The sequence below is a fragment of the Fundulus heteroclitus genome, chromosome 10 (assembly GCF_011125445.2).
Source record: "Fundulus heteroclitus isolate FHET01 chromosome 10, MU-UCD_Fhet_4.1, whole genome shotgun sequence".
NCBI lineage: Eukaryota > Metazoa > Chordata > Actinopteri > Cyprinodontiformes > Fundulidae > Fundulus > Fundulus heteroclitus.
Genome location: NC_046370.1, coordinates 10,625,351 through 10,642,119, shown reverse-complemented (window position 1 = coordinate 10,642,119; position 16,769 = coordinate 10,625,351). Strand labels below are relative to the sequence as shown.

At 38.6% G+C, this 16,769-nt stretch overlaps 1 protein-coding gene across 2 annotated transcripts in view; it reads left to right on the top strand.

The window, feature by feature from the left end:
• Nucleotides 1-8,369: 8,369 nt before the first annotated feature.
• ppm1bb (protein phosphatase, Mg2+/Mn2+ dependent, 1Bb) overlaps nucleotides 8,370-16,769 on the top strand; it is a 43,552-nt gene continuing 35,152 nt past the window's right edge. The window contains exon 1 of one of the 2 annotated variants that reach the window (XM_036141993.1): nucleotides 8,370-8,788. The gene's annotated coding sequence lies outside the window, so the exon portion shown is untranslated. The remainder of the gene's footprint in view (nucleotides 8,789-16,769) is intronic. The other variant, XM_012854062.3, reaches the window with a different exon arrangement.

Here is a 16,769-nt window from a genome sequence, read left to right as displayed (position 1 = left end):
TGATAGGAGGCACTTAAAAGGTTCCCGTTCACACTACTGTACTCTAGTTTTGTTGAGCAAATAACACGCGTAGATTGTGCATCATAAACAAATAATTCAGAAGCAAGCATGTTCAAATGAAACACGAATGAACGTATATGTATATGGAAAACCAATGCAGGTTTCCATACAAACATTTTCCTTTCTGCTCTTCCTGAATAGTTAACCTCATATTTGGAGTCAGTATCGTTCTTAAAGTTAATTTCAGTTTTTTATTTTTATTTTTATTTTACAGCTATTGATACAGAAAACAATCCTGAGCAGAGGACTGACTTAAAACCTTTTTCAAGTTTTATTGCAACTACACCATTGATTATCCTTAATTGGGATTTTATGTGACAGACAGAAAGTAGTGTATAACTAAAAAATGAAAAGAAATGAATAGATTATTTTTCTTTTGTTTTTTCTTTTTTAACGCATACAGATCTGAAAAGCGTGGCATGCATTTCTATACGGCCTCGTTTTATCTGATACAACTAATTAAAATCCATCACAACAAAATGTTTCCTTTGATAAGTGAAAAAAGTCAACCAGTGCACATTTTGTAATACAAGGTTTTTCCATGAAGGGTTCAGAGGTTTTTTAAGGGAACATTAGCCAACAAATGCACCATGAAACACAGCAGAAGCTATGGAGAAGTTTAAAGTAAAGTTGGGTTATAAAATAATAGTCCAAACTGTGAACATCTTACAAAGCTCTGTTCAACCCATCATCTATAAATGTAAAAAGAATGCCAAGACATGGCCGCCCACCTAATCTGAGAAGCCCAATAAGGATTATTCACAGAAGCAGCCAAGAGCCCCATAGTAACTCTGGAGGAGCTGTAAAAAGATTTGAGACTGGGGGTGGAGGTTTACCTTCCAGAAAAATAACACCCCTAAGCAACCACACATAGCTACAATACAGTGGTTCATATCAAAGGACATTAATATGTTAGAATGGCCCAGTCAAAGCCCAGACCTAAATCCAATTAAAATAAATTTTCTAGAGACATACCTCATAAATCTTACTGCTATAGTGTACTTCGTCTTTCCGGTTTGAGACACAATCAAGGAGCATTTAACAGCAGGGTGGATATAGTTTATTGAAATGTAAAAATCAAATAAATGTTACTGCAGCTGGTTCATTTTGATTTAAAACTCAGCAAATTTCCTCAGTTGACAATGGCTCAGGTTTACATTATTTTGATAGAACATTTCTACAAAAAAGAAACAAACAAGAAACAAACAAACAATAAATCCTAGTCTTCCTCCAGCTACATGATCTGGTGACTCAGTAGCACCCCCTGTTGATCGTCAGTTGGAACGGCAACCCGGAAATGAAACCAGCTGACCACCACTAGAGGGCGATATTACTCCATCCAGCGCTTTCCTGCTTTTACAGCTCAAGATCCTGAGCAAACCGAACTCTGAAAACCTAAATATGTGCCTAAAAATCAACATTTACAGGTGTTCCCCACAAACCCATTTAATCTGAATTATTGATTTTAATCCAGTTAGAGTTTTTTGCCCCCCAATATAACACATATGGGTCCTCTCCAAAGTGCCCCAAATCTTTGGGGACTGCTCACTTCTTTCGCCGCATCCTCTAAATCTGGCTCACCAAAGACACTACCAATCATTTTAATCTTCCTTAAAGACTTGCTTTTCATTAAACTGCTCACGGCTGTCAGCTGCTAAGCACACATCCGTGCCTGCTCTGTGTGTCAGTGTGCAACCCGTAAGCCCCCGTAAAGCTGGGAATGAACAAGCAGAAGATTGCAGTAATGATGTGACCCAGTTGTCCTGGGCGCAGAAAATGAGAGTGCAGATCAGGGCCCCGGCGGCGGCCCTCTCCTTCCCCGGCTTCAGACACAATCACAGAGCATTTAGGGGCAGGGTGGGTGCGCTGCGGTGCGTCTAAGCTCAGATCCATGTAAGCATCAGATTTTATGTGCGTGCGCCACTTGTTGTCAGTGTTCTGGATTAGGTTTAACAAGTTTTTTTTTTTTTTTTTTTACTCTCCTTAGCCGCCTCTGTAAGCTGTGAGACATCCTCCCCCTTCTTTGCCCCAACCAGATCCCGAGAGGTCACCAGGTGGCTGAACAATCGCACAACACACGCCGCCCTGACGCTTAGGCTCAGCGGGCCACTTTACTCAATGAGAAGCTCGGTAATTGGAGCAGCGCAAGCATCTGCGGAAGGATATACACGTTTCTGTGTCTGGGACTGAAAGGGGGACAAAAGACGGAGAGTTTAATATTTGGGATAAGCTGCGACTGAACGTCCCGAGATCAGAGCCGGAATGATCAAATTCTGCCAGTGATAATCCTTCATCTTGGAAAATTAAATACCACTCTCCCCTGTTCGCAGAGGCATAAACCCGCTCAAGGTCTTTATCTAACATGTGTCTCATAACCCCGGCTGGTTCCTCAGGGAGCTGTTCTGATATCTGATGAGTTTTTCATTAATAAGACGCGAGTCTAATCCTGAGGGAGAAGCACTAAAATGACAACGGATAAGCCCCGCTTTGGCCACGCAACACAGTTTCACTGAGTTGCTATTACAAAACATCTTTATACATGCGCTCAAATTATAGTTTAATCTCCACAACCCAGTTTTTTTTTTTCAGCCCGGCCTGCGTTTCTGCAGGTCGCCAACACTAATGAAATATATGTGATCTAAGTTTTGGGATACTCTCAGAGATAAAGATCCCCTCACTGGAGGGCTGAGTTCATTTGATCAGATCTGCTTGTAATGTGTAATCTGGCAGCTTAAACTTAAAATCAACTTCATACTCAGAATCCGCTTCAATCTCCGACTTGGTTCAAACTACAAGGAATTTGACATATTAGTATTAGTACTATTTAACCATTATCTATACAGGTGGTCTCAATGAGACAGACCTGTTAAGTGTTGACTCTGGTTCCACTTCGCTCTCAATGAAGATATTTTAGTACAAATACACATAAAAGGGAAATAGAATCATGTTTCTTGTAAATATGTGTACATACGTGTCTATACCAAAAAGGAAAACATGGTTGGATTAGTGCAATTAGGCATTGTGTTGATCTGGTAGTCGGATTGGCAGCCGAGGGGAAGAAATCGTCTCAGTGGTGGCTGTGTTTTTTTTTTTTTTTTTTTGCTCCATCGTGCCGACCTGAAGGTAAAGGTCTAAACAGTTTGTGTGTAGGATGTGTGGAGTCTGCAGAGATGTTAGGTACCATTATCTTGACCGTAGACCTGTACAAGTCCTGGATGGAGGTGGGCAGCAACTAGGTGCATTCACTTGAATAACTTTAACAAAATGCACTTTTAGGGGTAGTTTCACTGCATTGTACTTTTTACTTGGGTGATATTACATATTCCTACTCTTAGTTAAGTAAAATTTGTGGCTATTCTTCCCACTGTGGGTAACTTCACAGAACAAAGAGTAGACTTGTAACAAAAATGCACCAGAGAGAAACACCCTACAGTTTATGTTAAAGTGAGACTTCTTGTTCGTACACAAGCTTTGTTGTTTAACTGTTATTTTCTCTCTAAGCTCATTGAGCCATAAAGAGGTCAAGTGAACATTCAGTCAAAAGGTGAATATTGTAATTTTTAAGTGCTTTTCACTATTCTAACAAACTTAGCTTTTTGTGTGTCTGGCAGTTCTTTGAGATCTGCAGATCAGTTTTTATGAGATATACCCAAGACCAGGTCCAAACACTGAGGTGATCAGGCTTTCTTGATTGCAGCACTAGACTCTGGGTCCAGCTCCCTCTGGCTGTACCACTGATTTGAGTAATTTTAAATCAAATGTTTCTTTGATTTAAATTGTGAAGCCCCTTGGTTGCTTTTATTGGCTGTGTAAATGGCTATATAAATAAACTATTGATTCTTGTTTCCTGTCACCAATCATGAACTCTGTCCTCAGTAAATTAAATTCCTAGTTATCAGTCACTTGAAGCAGGGATCGATGATTTAAGATGGCGTCCGGTTCAGTTTTAGAGGTTCGGTATCACAAAGGTGGTTCACTTCTTAACCGAGTCTACGGCCACACCATCTCATGCTTGAAATGCAAGTTGGTCCGGAGCTTCTTAGGTATTTAGATCATCGTTCAACACGAGCATCTGCCAATACTTGAAGAAAACCTGTTAGAGGAATCAAAGGACTTGAGGCCAGAGCTGAAGGTTCACCTTCCAGCAGGATCCTAAACAGCCATAGCTACAGTGGCATAGTTTGGAACAAAGCAGATTTGTGTGTTAGGTCCAGAATAAGATCCAATCAAAATATAATTCTAATCTCAAATGGTTCACCGTCCGCCTCAGCTGGAACTATTTTGTAAAGAATGACCAAAATAATTTAGTTTCCAGAGGGGGTAGAGACATCTGTAAAGACTTGGTGCTATGGTTGCATCAAAAGTTGGTCAAAATATGGACTCAAGGGGGTTTAAAAACAAATGTAAACACCTTTTTATTAGAACTTTTGAAATAGTGTATCATTTTCCTAACCATGCATAAATGTGTGCATGTGACTGGTCAAACGCAAACTGATGCATTTCTAGATTTAACATTTATGAAACCTTCATGGCGGCAATCCTAAAAGGTCCAGATTCAGATCTGAACCTAGACTAAGACATAGTCCATGGCATATTTTTGGTGCACAAGCAACTGAGGCTCAGTGCATGGTCTATTGGTGAGACCTGAGCACAGTGCAGCAAGCTGCTATAACAGCCAACATTAATAAATAAGGTTTTCAACACAAGGGGATTCATTTATAAACCAGGTTTGCAACTTTTTCCTTATTTTTTTTCTGGAACTGTAAGAAAAACAATGAGTCATATTCAAGAATGAACAAGAGTCTTTGTCATTATGTAACCATTATACATTTTGAGCGACACCATTACTTTTTTTTTTAGTAGTAGAATGACTCCCGCACCTGACATGAAGGAAGAAGCAGCTGCTTAGCCCTGACTTCTGGCTGACCAGGTTCAGGTTTCTGTGTACAGGTAGTTAAAACCATAGACATAATATAAGAGTAGACGCGTCATTGGGCGGGATCTGCCTATGCTGCGATGCGTCAGAGCGTCCGCCATCTTAAATGTGGCAAATCTGCAGTTACTCAGTCACTTAAACAGTATCAGAGGGACTTTAATCTCTGAATATACTTTGTATTCGTAGTATTTTTTTTGTAATATTACAAGTTTATTTTCGTATCCCTTTAGCTTAATTCTCCTGAATTTATTCTCGTAAAGAATAAAAATATTTAAAATAATCTAACCTGGCCCTATTACTCCAGGAGTGAAATAATTCTGCAAACTGTGACTATTCTGGAAATGTTCCCCCTTAATTCTCATAATATGATGTTTTTATCATAACATTATCACTCTTGTGTTTGTTTGTTTATTTTTACTTTATTCACCTAGGACTTTTTTTCCTCATGTTATTAATTTTACCTCTTTAATACTCACCCAAAAAGTCTGTTCCTAAAGGTTCACATGTGAAACGGTTTTATGAAATAATGAAGACCACAATGTTAGATTTAGCAAATTGATCCTTATATTCATAACACACACACACACATATATATACACATGTATATATACATATATATATATATATATATATATATATATATATATATATATATATATATATATATGTATATATATCTCTATCTATCTATCTATCTATCTATCTATATATATATAGATATATATATATATATCTATATATATATATATATATATATATATATATATATATATATATATATATATATATGTGTGTGTGTGTGTGTGTGTGTATTTATTGCAGCACAGGAATGAGGCATCTTCTCTGATCCACGTTCACAATAACAGAACTCAACTTTTTTCTGCCACATACAATATGGCGGTGACGTTGACGTGCGAACCTGCGCCCTATGACGCGTCTACGTATATGATGTCTGTGGTTAAAACCCTCTGTACAAGGTGCAGCTAACAATTGTGCATTATGAAATCAGCCAAGATTGCAGCATTTGCTCATTCAAGAAAACCACAATTTTCTCAGTCAATGTAGTCTTTATATCTTCTAGCAGGATTAATTGGTGAAGGGATTCAAAGTTTACCCTTGACTTCATTAGCTGCACACAATTTATCAAACAAAACTGCCTTCTCTCACGCTCCACATAGGTTTGACCACCAGACCTCTTATGATTCCTAAAGTTTTGCCTGTAGGCCTCTGGCACAAACTCATAAGCACACAAGATGGACTGTTTCAGTACATCACAATTCATGTCAGCCTCAGTAGACAGATTATACAACCTCTTGTGCTTTACCCATTAGCTTGCATTGCAGTAGCACAGCCCACATCGCCTTTGGCCACTCTAGTGCTGTTGTGATCCTTTCGAAGGCATTGAAGTGGGAATCAACTTCCGACTCTCTAAATGGTGGCACCAAAGCAATATTTTTGCTGACAAACTTGTTATTTGGCAATACCCCCCCACATAGTCAGAACAGACGAACCTAGTAATGACTTGCCATGGCAGCAGCTCATTTCTAATTCAGCAGAAGAAACATGATCACAAACATCTAGATCAGTTTTACTCAAGTCCCCTAGGATTTCCTGCTCAATCAGTTTTTGCCAATCATCAATTTCCTGTTTAGCAACATGCTTCTTCACAGGCATATCAAAAAAAAATGTTCTGGAACGCACAGCAAGTCATCCTTACAACTAAGAGCCTGAACGAACTCCTTTAAGTCGAAGTTCATTTTCAAACAGTCGCAAAGACCTTTGAGTTACTGTGGTTGTCTTCAGCTCAGGAATTATACATCCCGGATGAGCCCCCCTCCCCAATTGTGTTACAGCCGCTTCCCAGTTGGAGGAAAAAAAAACAAAAAAAACACACACATATACACACACACACACACACACACACAAATGTGAGCGTCCCTGTAAATGTGGCGAAATCCCTAAAAAGGTTGAACAACCTGTGGAGGAGAAAGGTGCCATTAGGTTGTGCCAAATCAGAGAAATATATAAACAGGGCCTAACTGTCATCTAAACTAAGAGAAAAATAAAGGGAAAGAAAGCCATGCTACTCTAATCTAACAAAGAGGCTCAAAACATTACACGGATGGCAACAACCTACTTACCTAGTGTGCATTACAGAAAGAATGCCCTTCAAACAAAGACTGAGAGTAAAGCATGTGTGCATTAGCCAGTTGGTGGAGCAGGCCCCAGCCCTGAAAGAGAGCAGCTTATATAGAGAATGTCTTCAGTCATGATTACTTCCCTCAACTCAAGTCCACAAGCTACTAGGGGCAAATTGGCACCAGGCTGCACCCTGAACCTGTGAAGAGACAGGAAACACAAAGAGGAAGGGGGGAAAACAAACAGTCTGGCAGACATGTAACATGTAGAGTTGAATAAATATACAAAACTAGAATCTGAAAAATCAACAAAAAGAAAAACAGAAACTAAAATACTTTAACGGGTTCCAAGTAGTAGTCAGCTTACTAAACTGGACACTGGCCTTTTCTTTCTTTTTACACTATGTTGCTTCATGGGCTGTAAGGTTTACATCACTCGTTTTGTATTTAGGGGTTGTGTTACCCTATTAGTTCAGTTTTTAATTTGTGTTTTGAGAAAGTTTATTTTTTCAAGCACTGAATAAACTAACATTGAGTTTCGGTTCAAATTTCATATGGCATTAAAGTGCTTTTTTTTTTTTTTGTCCTTCTAAAAACTGGGGCTGCGTAAGGTAAAAAACAAACAAGTCAAGACATAAAGTGTCATTTCTTTTTCTTGTCAGAACACAAAGATTGAGAACCCCTGATATATTGTATTTGTGAAAGTACAAACAAGACAATTTGAAGTTTTTTGCCCCATTAGAACTATCTATATTAGGTAGATATAAAAATGAAAAATATATTACACAAAATGGGCAAACATGGACTTAATATTTTGGGAGTTACCACACAATATTCTTTAAAGGCACTTTATGATTAGTAAAATCATTAACATACCATTACCATTGGGCTTTCAAAGCTTTCAAAGCTTTCAAACTAAAAGAAAAAACTGTGGATTTTGTTCTACCTCTGGTGTGTTACATTTACGTTTTCATTTGTTTCCATCGTGATGAGGTTCATCGACTTCGGCCTCGGAATCGAAAGCTACCATTTGAAGACTCTCTCCGCCCGTTTCATGATTCTCCGGCATACGCCATAAATTATAACGAGCGCTTCCCGCATTTCTACCACACACAAGAAGTTCGTAACAGACCAATGGGAATGCGAACTAGCTAGGGGCAGAACCAATTGACATAAGATTCAGCCAATGAAATGTTGTTTTGCCAAGACGTTTCAACCAATCACCGCGGTGATGCCAAAAATAGCTCCTCCTCTTGTTCAGCACCCAAAGTCGAAGGATAGCTCTGGCCTTTCAATGGAAGAAAGTGCTAGATTTGTCAGTGTTGTATAATATTATAACCAAATCTCAGGTTACAATTTTTTTTGTTTTGGGACGATCGCGGTTTTTTTTCTTCCCTTGTTGTGAGAGACACGAGCTGGCGTCCAACATGCGTAAAAATCAACGCTGTCCAAGCAGGGAACCGCCGAGAAACGAATTACCGCCGCTCAACTGAGGCCAATCTCCGTTTATTTTTGTTAAATAAGGACACATCAACTCAGCTAGCTGGCTAACACCACCTCTGCGTGTAGCTCGGTTAACGACGTATCTTCACCCAGAAGCGGAGCCAGATAAGTCGGGAGTGGAAGTTAGCTCGCACAGCGGCAGGAGAAAAAGGTAAGTAGCATGTCATTAGCTCGAGTTTGACAACCCAGAGAGCAGCTAGCATTAGCACGCTGGCTAACGTTAGCCCACATTAACACAGCAGCAACGGTAGGCCCGCGAGCAAAGGGAGCTAGCGTGAAATGGAGTAGAGGGGGACTTCAGCGGATTGATATTTAGCGCAGAAACGCCAAATTCCTCCAGCTATTCAAGGCGTCGCGAAATAAACCGTGTTGTGCGTAGATGTTAGCGTACATGTACACCACTTCCTAATTACAGCCAGACCAAACAACTTCACCCGAGAGGGGAATTGGCTACCGTTAGTAAAAACCCGGGAGGAAATATTGAGCAACTTAGAAGTGAAACAAAAGTGTTTAGTCTGGCCCCCGGTTGCTCTAATCTGGCTGTAACAGGCTAATGACAAGTTTGCGGACTCAGTCATTTGAGTGTCTCATTATGACCATGTGACGTTTGCTTTTGCAGCCTAGTGTTATTCTTCGCCCTACGTCGTTCTGCAAAACTGCTTATAAATCTATTCCTGCGTAACGAAGCTGGATCTGATCTGAAGACATGGCAACCGAAGAGACGTCATCAATCTAATGTAGTTTAGCTTTGATAACCCGCGGCTCCTCCTAATAATTAGTTATGCTAGCAACATTTTCAAGAGTTGACTGTCCGAACAGACATTTTAAATAACCTCGAGTTGCTAAAAAACAAACAAACATAAAAAACGATCAAGATCAGTGGAAGCGTTTATCGTTTAAATACTGCGGGTATTTATGTCTATTTACAGTGAGACATGTGACAAATAGTCACCCTGGACCCAGCAATACCAAAAATATTTTAATGTTGGTGTCCAGAACAAATGTCACTTAATTAACTAGTAATAACTGTTTTATTCTAAACCAACCCTAAACCAAAGGTCATATTTGTTCACCGTTTTCTTTTTTTCTTTTTTTTAAAAACCACAAACAAATTTCTGCAACCAAATAAGACATTTACCTAGCATTTTTGGGAAATGATTTATTAAAGTTAAGATATATATTTTTTTCCATTTTTGATTAAATTGAGACCTCTGGTTAATTGAGCATGTGCTCACATACCAAACTAGTTTTATTGAAAAAAATATTAACTAACAGATGTTGATTTAAAAGTTGGACCAGAACTGAAATAATGAATATCGGCTGCAACAGGAAGAAAATAACAAAAAAAAAAAGCAAACAATGAATACTATACTATATATGTTTCATCCTGTTATAATTGGAAAGTCTTTAAAATACAACCCACAGTAGCAGATGAGCACTTTTCTTAGGGGATAGTGCAGCCAGCCGTAGTAATATACCTAATAGTATGTAATTTAGCAAAAATATTCATAACAGATGGTTTAATCTGAAATGGTAGTAATACAACTTTTATTTGATTCTGTGGCCATTTATATAGGTTTCAAATTAAGACTACTACAGAGTTTTAAAAGCTAATATTCTGAGGTAAATTATGTCTTTCATAGTTACTATGAAACCCGGGAAGAGCTTGGACCCAAATTCACATAACGTTGCCTTATTGAAACATTTTCCTAAAATTGCCATGAAACAGACGCACAGCAGATGTACAAAACATATTTCCAATAATCGTTCTATCCTTCAGTTAGAATAGATTAGGATAAACATCAGTTTATTGATGGCGGTCCTTTTCTTCAGCTCCAAAGGTCATATTTGTCTCTGTAGAATATGAAATTCCCGCCATTTAAAAGATTCAGTGTCAGAGAATGTTTTTGCCTTAAAAACAAAAACAAAAAAGACTTTCAGGTCACATTTCTTTTTTTAAATGAACAATTAGGTCAATTCTGAATCTGAGATAAAAAAAAAAAAAAAAAATTCCAACTTTTTTTACTGAATCCAGACCATCCTCAGGCTTAATAAGCATGTAGTCACACATAGGATCAGTTAATCTTTAATAGATATGTGCTGGATATAGGGCTGGGCCATATGGACCAAAAATAATATCTTGATATTTTTAGGCTGAACGCCGATATACGATATTTATCTCAATATGTTTTTCTTTTCATAAAGTCATTATAAAAAGGCATCTCTGAATCAAAGCTTTATCCCAAATGTCTCACACCCAACTTTTTTAATGTGTCTTTAACGGCGGAAACAATTGTACATTTATAACACAACATAGACCATCTCGATATAAACAATATAGTCTCCTCTTATATCTCTTTTCAAAAAAATTGCCCAGCCCCAGCTGGATAGCATTACCTCACAGACTATCTGGTTTATTTATTAGAAACCCATTCGTTTTCAGCTCTAACACAAACACAGGTCTATTGGGCCAAAGCTTCATCAGTAATGGGTGGTGGGGAGTAGGCAAAGAGTAATATTTTAGTGAGATTTACTTTATCATGGCTCATCTAAAGTTGTTTTTAAAGAGACGGTGCCATCCGTAGCATAATCAGCAGTCAAGTGGTGGAAACAAAAACGGCAGCGGCGGACTTTCTGACAACAGCCTTAGTCAATACTGTCCACTGTATTATGATTAACGATGGCTGCAGTAACATTAAGTAGTACCATGTAATTGAACATACCTAACAATGGTGCCTGTCTATAGCGACAGTATTTTTATTCATTTACTTTTTGCTTTAAACCGTAAAATACATACCGATGTTTATGCCTCTCTAATGTTATTTATAGTTATCTATTAACCATGTGTCGTAATTACCCTCTTCTTTTAGATGGAGAAGTAGTCATACATGTACTTTAGCCGTTTCTGAGTTTGCTTCCCGCCTACATATGATTAGTATCTCCTGTGCTGCAAGAGAGCCGTTACAGATTTATTGATAGCGGCAAGATTTGGCCCCGCGCACATTAGTGAAACATGAAACCGCGTCGTCATTGTTAAATATGGCGAAGATGATATCATCCCCATCTCGTTCTTTTCCATAATTTTTAAGCTTATTAATCTAGGTATCTAAACTCTATGTTGTTTTATGTCTTATAAGTCCATCCAACCAGTCTGATATATTATTGGCATGCAGAGTGAGGGTGTCTGGGTCTTGAAATGTATTAGCCCACTATATATCGCATCCAAGAAGTCCTTTGCAATGACAGTATTACAAGCACTGATACCGTAATGAAAACTATGATGTCACATAGGGTGCAGAGGCCCTAATAAAGATTAAATAAGCTGTTGGGTTCTTTGCTTGTTATCTCCCAGCTTAGGTGTAGACATCCAGTTGTACGGCCATACATGGGCGTTCGTGATCTCCTAGTTCAGAATTTTATAACATGAGGGTTTCTCAGTAGCTATGTTTACATGCACAAAATCTCACGACTGGATTTAAATGTGTTCGGATTAAAAAATTGGATTGTTTATATGGGCACGCAATCAATTATTCCGATCATAATGCGCGTGTATGCGCACCTGGCTTTATTCAGAATAGAACCACAGTCGCAGTTATCAAATTCCCCTAAAAAAACATGAAAACCGCAGAAGAAGAAGCGCTTCTGTTTTTGCTAAACAACAAGAAATAGCAAAGAAAGCAGTATCATACGAGTTAATTTGTCTTCCGAGCGCCCAGGCTGGACTTGGACCATGTTTTTATTACGGTTGAAACGTTACCGAGTAAGCGACGGTTTTTAGCTCTTTTGTTGTTTCGAACAGAAAGTCTTGCCTCCTGACGTATTCCCGCCACCCACCACCAACGTGGAAATACGCCACGTTTACGTCGGCCGCACTTGCGCGCTCAGGCCGGTTTGTCGCATTCGTAATAACTTGATCCTGATAAGCGTTTATACGCACTTTGATCGGGCTTAATCCGATCATGATATTCCGACTGGCTTGTTTACGTGACGCTTCTTTATTCCGATCGGCCCTTTACTCCGATTACTTTTGTCCATGTAAACGTAGCTAACGTTTAAATCATGCCACCGTTTTCTGGATGATGTCAGCAAAATCTTCTTTCAGAGTTATGCTGGATTCAGGAATATTGCCATGGAGATGGTCAAAAACGACAATAGAGCAATATCTTTCTTGCCGGTGTAAATGCTGCATGTCTTCTTGCAGCTCTGACTAATCTGTCTTCTTTATTATCCAGCAAAGTTACTTTATTCTGAAATCCACTGCAATTCACTGAAATTCTCAAGCTGTATGCAAAGAAATTGCGTTCTGTACGCACTCTGTGCATACAAAATGACAATAAAGTTTGTCTAAGTCTAAGTTCTTAATGGTAGAAAGCAGCGTAATAATTTTCTGCATCTTATGACCCTTTTCAATTAATACTATCTCAGAGCGGTTCTTGACAGGTCGGCTTTGCCGTTAGTAATAGTTCCTCGTAGCGTTACTATTTTTAGGACCTGTTTCGATGTGGTTCCAAGTCCGAATAGTGTAGTCAGTAAGAAGGGAGGTAGGAAAAAGGAACCTGTTTGCTTCCTATCATAGTTCCTTTAGCATCGGAGCTCGCAATGTCCACTACTGGCGCTATAAGGAATCCCACAATCCTTTGCACGACTTGAAGTATAAGCACAGCCCACCTCACGGACATTGAAAAGAAAAGTAGCAGAGTTTTAAATCAAAGGAAGCAAAGAAATTGCCATCTGTGACGTAATGAAATACAACGTATGTACGTGGTAACATTCAAAATTAAACTCTATTTGTTTGTTTAACATCGTTTATTTTGCACACACATTTATCTAAGTTGCGTTTTTTATTTTTTGTAGTTCTTGTTCGACCGTAGGCCCGGATTTGACTACCATCGTTCACGTGCGTTTCCACCGCGTAACGCCCTACGAGTTAAAAGGCTGTCCGTTATCGGCACCGCCATATTTAAAAAAACAACACCAACCACAACACCCACAGTAGTATATCGTTAAATACCGAAAGATCACTCAGTTGGAATGGAAAAGGACCCGTGCAGACGTGAATGAAGCCGTACCAAATCGATGTATTACCATTAAGAATAGCTGATAACCCATTGGCTCTGCTGCCAGCCGCTGCCTAAAAGCACACCTCGTTTCGTGCTTTCTTGCTCAGTCTCTTCTCTGCAGAAACTCCCAACATCCTCCTTACAGACCAAGTCCTTACAGGTCCAGGCAGTCGCCATCTCCATCGAAAACTGAAAAAAGGTATAATAAAATTAAGATAAAAACAACTCCATCGTGGCACACGGATCCAAAACTAACCGTAGTTTTCCTTTTAGCAAGAGAGGCATAAAGTGCTCTACACAAAAATATTGTTTTGTTCTAAGGCTGGACGATAATTCAATAACGGTACATATTGATCGATAGACGTATATGGATGATAGGGAAAAAAGGTCAATAAAAACATCAATAGAATAACAGTTTTCCTTCCCTTTGCGTTCTAGCCATATAGATTATTATTACATCATTACGTCCTCCCAACCAATCACAAGCACAGACCCAGGAAACAAGCTCCGCCCCCTTTAAAGAGCTCAGAGAGCAGGCGTTCTTTTTTTATTTTTTAAAAACTTGTCGTTTTAGTAAAAAGTTGGGTAAATAAAGGGTTCAGTTTGAATTCAGTGTTTGTGTGTTCCTACAAAATGTCCAGGGCTGCACTTAGAATACACACTTTAAATTTGTTGATAATTATCGATATAGATCAATATGATTTCTCAACTCAACTCAACTCAAACTTTATTTATAAAGCACATTTGAAACAACCGGCGTTGACCAAAGTGCTGTACAGAAATCACAGTTGTAGAGTATAAGATAAAAACTGAATGCTAAAATACATAAACACAATGCAAAAAGAAAAATTGAATGCAGATACAATATAATAGGATAAAGGTTTCAATTTAAATAAAATAAATGTTAAAATAAAATATAATTTGCCAAATGTCCACCTAGACTTGATTAAAAGCCAGGGAAAAGAAATGTTTCTTATCGATAAAATTTCTATTTTATCGTAATGCTTTTTTTTCCCCTATATCGTCCAGCCCTATTCTGCTCCCATTTGTTTACGACCATGAATGTTATGATAGTCAAAAGTTTAACCTTTCAATATTAAAATGGGATGAAGTCGTGGACGTGCTGATCATTATCTTTACTTGAACTTTGTTTATGGCTTTTTGTCTGCATTACAGAATCTCTCCAGAGTTGTAATCAGTCGAGCACAGCTTGTCCCTCGAAACCAAGATAACAAGTTAAATATATATTTCTGATGTAACAGACGGACACTTAATGCAATTCTGAGTCTAAAAGTAAAAGTCGGCCCCCTTTAGCGGTCAGCTAAAAAAAAAAAAACTGTTTTATTCTCTTCTTCTGTTTCACCCCCTTAACTGATCTCGGGTCTGTAAGCCTTTTCATATCCCGGGTCCGTTACTGCAGCAGCATATCATCAAGGCTGAAGTTTATGGTGGATGTCATCATCAATTTTGTATTGTGAGGTGCTGAAACGCTGCCGCCCTGCTCACCTTCCCCAGTATATCACGTTGCGATAAGGTGCACAGGTGAGCGGCGCCTGACATCACTCCGCGTCGGGCCCGCGCCGACTTCAGTAGCTCAATAATCTCGTCGGAGTCGGCTGTCGCTGCGCAAAGACGGCGCAGCAAATAAAACTCGCGGCCCGTAGCAGCGTTGGCTGCGATCTGAGGAAAAAAAATCCAGAATTTAGTTTCTTAAGCAACCCCTATTAAGTCTGCCATCGGTTCTCAATTCCACCTGAACCATCACAGAGGTAAAACGGAGCAACTCTGCCTGCCTCCGTTCAGCTTCTCTCTCATTACATGAAGTTAATCTGCAGCTTGAATGATCCGCAGACGAGTCTCCAGGTTATAGAAAACTCAGTTGCCTTACAGCTCAGTTCCAATTTGTGCTTCATCTTCATTTTTTAATACCTCACTGATACAGAACATGTCTAACCGTGAGTAAATTTTCATTCAGTGACAACTTCCACACTGAAGAGGATTGTTGTTTTTACAACCAGGTTGTGCTTGGTAGGATATGTTCACCTTCTGGGAAAAAGTCAAATTTTATTATTTTTTTTTCAATTTTGATTTGCAAACATATATCTTACCTGTTGGAGTATAGATAAATATACTCTAAGGTTGTCCTTTACTTTCTGCCGTTTGTCGTGATAATATGTTACAATAGAAAATAGCACTGCTTGTCGTTTTTTTTTTCATACATTTAGATTAAATTCCATTATTCCTTTATGAAATTTTTTTTTTTTCATAAAGCAATACTGCATAAAGAAACCGATTAACGTTCGTTTTCGTTGCCGAAATGTTAGATGTTGGCCCAGGTTATCATACGTAAGACTGGGGACTTGACAGTTGTCTGGCAGGCGGTGTGAAATGAATCATTTAAGTTTCACTTTGTGAATTTGAGCCGTGAAAAAAAATGTACTTGTCAGCAGTATTCTAATTTATTGACATTCGCCTGCAAACTTGCACACTTGTGTCTGCAAGGTGCTGGACTGTTCTTCTATGTAGCATAAATGGTGGGTAAAAAAAACTACAGATATGACAAGGCTTTCTGATTTAGCTCAGTTTTTTTTGTAGCTTTTTAATAATGCTGGAAAAATTATTTTGAGAAATATTTAATTGAATTGACTTTTTGGCTAATATTTGAAGTATAATCTGTCTTTTTTTTTTTACGCCCTGCATAAAGCATTAAGACTTTAATAAGCTTACTGAAGGAAGAAGAGTTAAAGGGTCATATATTTTATTTTCCCTGGGTAAATAAAATATGCATGAGCTGCTACGTCAGTTTATACATATTATATTTCCGCTTGTTTGGACTTGTGCAACTAAACCGGCATCCCTCTGAAATGTCACCTAAATGTCAAATGGTTCAAACCCGCATACTGTCTCAATAATTGCATTACTTGTTTAATGTGATTTAGCAGAGGCACCGTTGCAGGATTTCTGGGCTGGCAACGGCTTGGGCCTGTTTTAACCGGCTCCTGTGAAAGGTGTAAATGGGTTTGCGTTGTCATGCAGCGGTATTTTCTTTTAGTTTATGATTGTTTTGGGTTT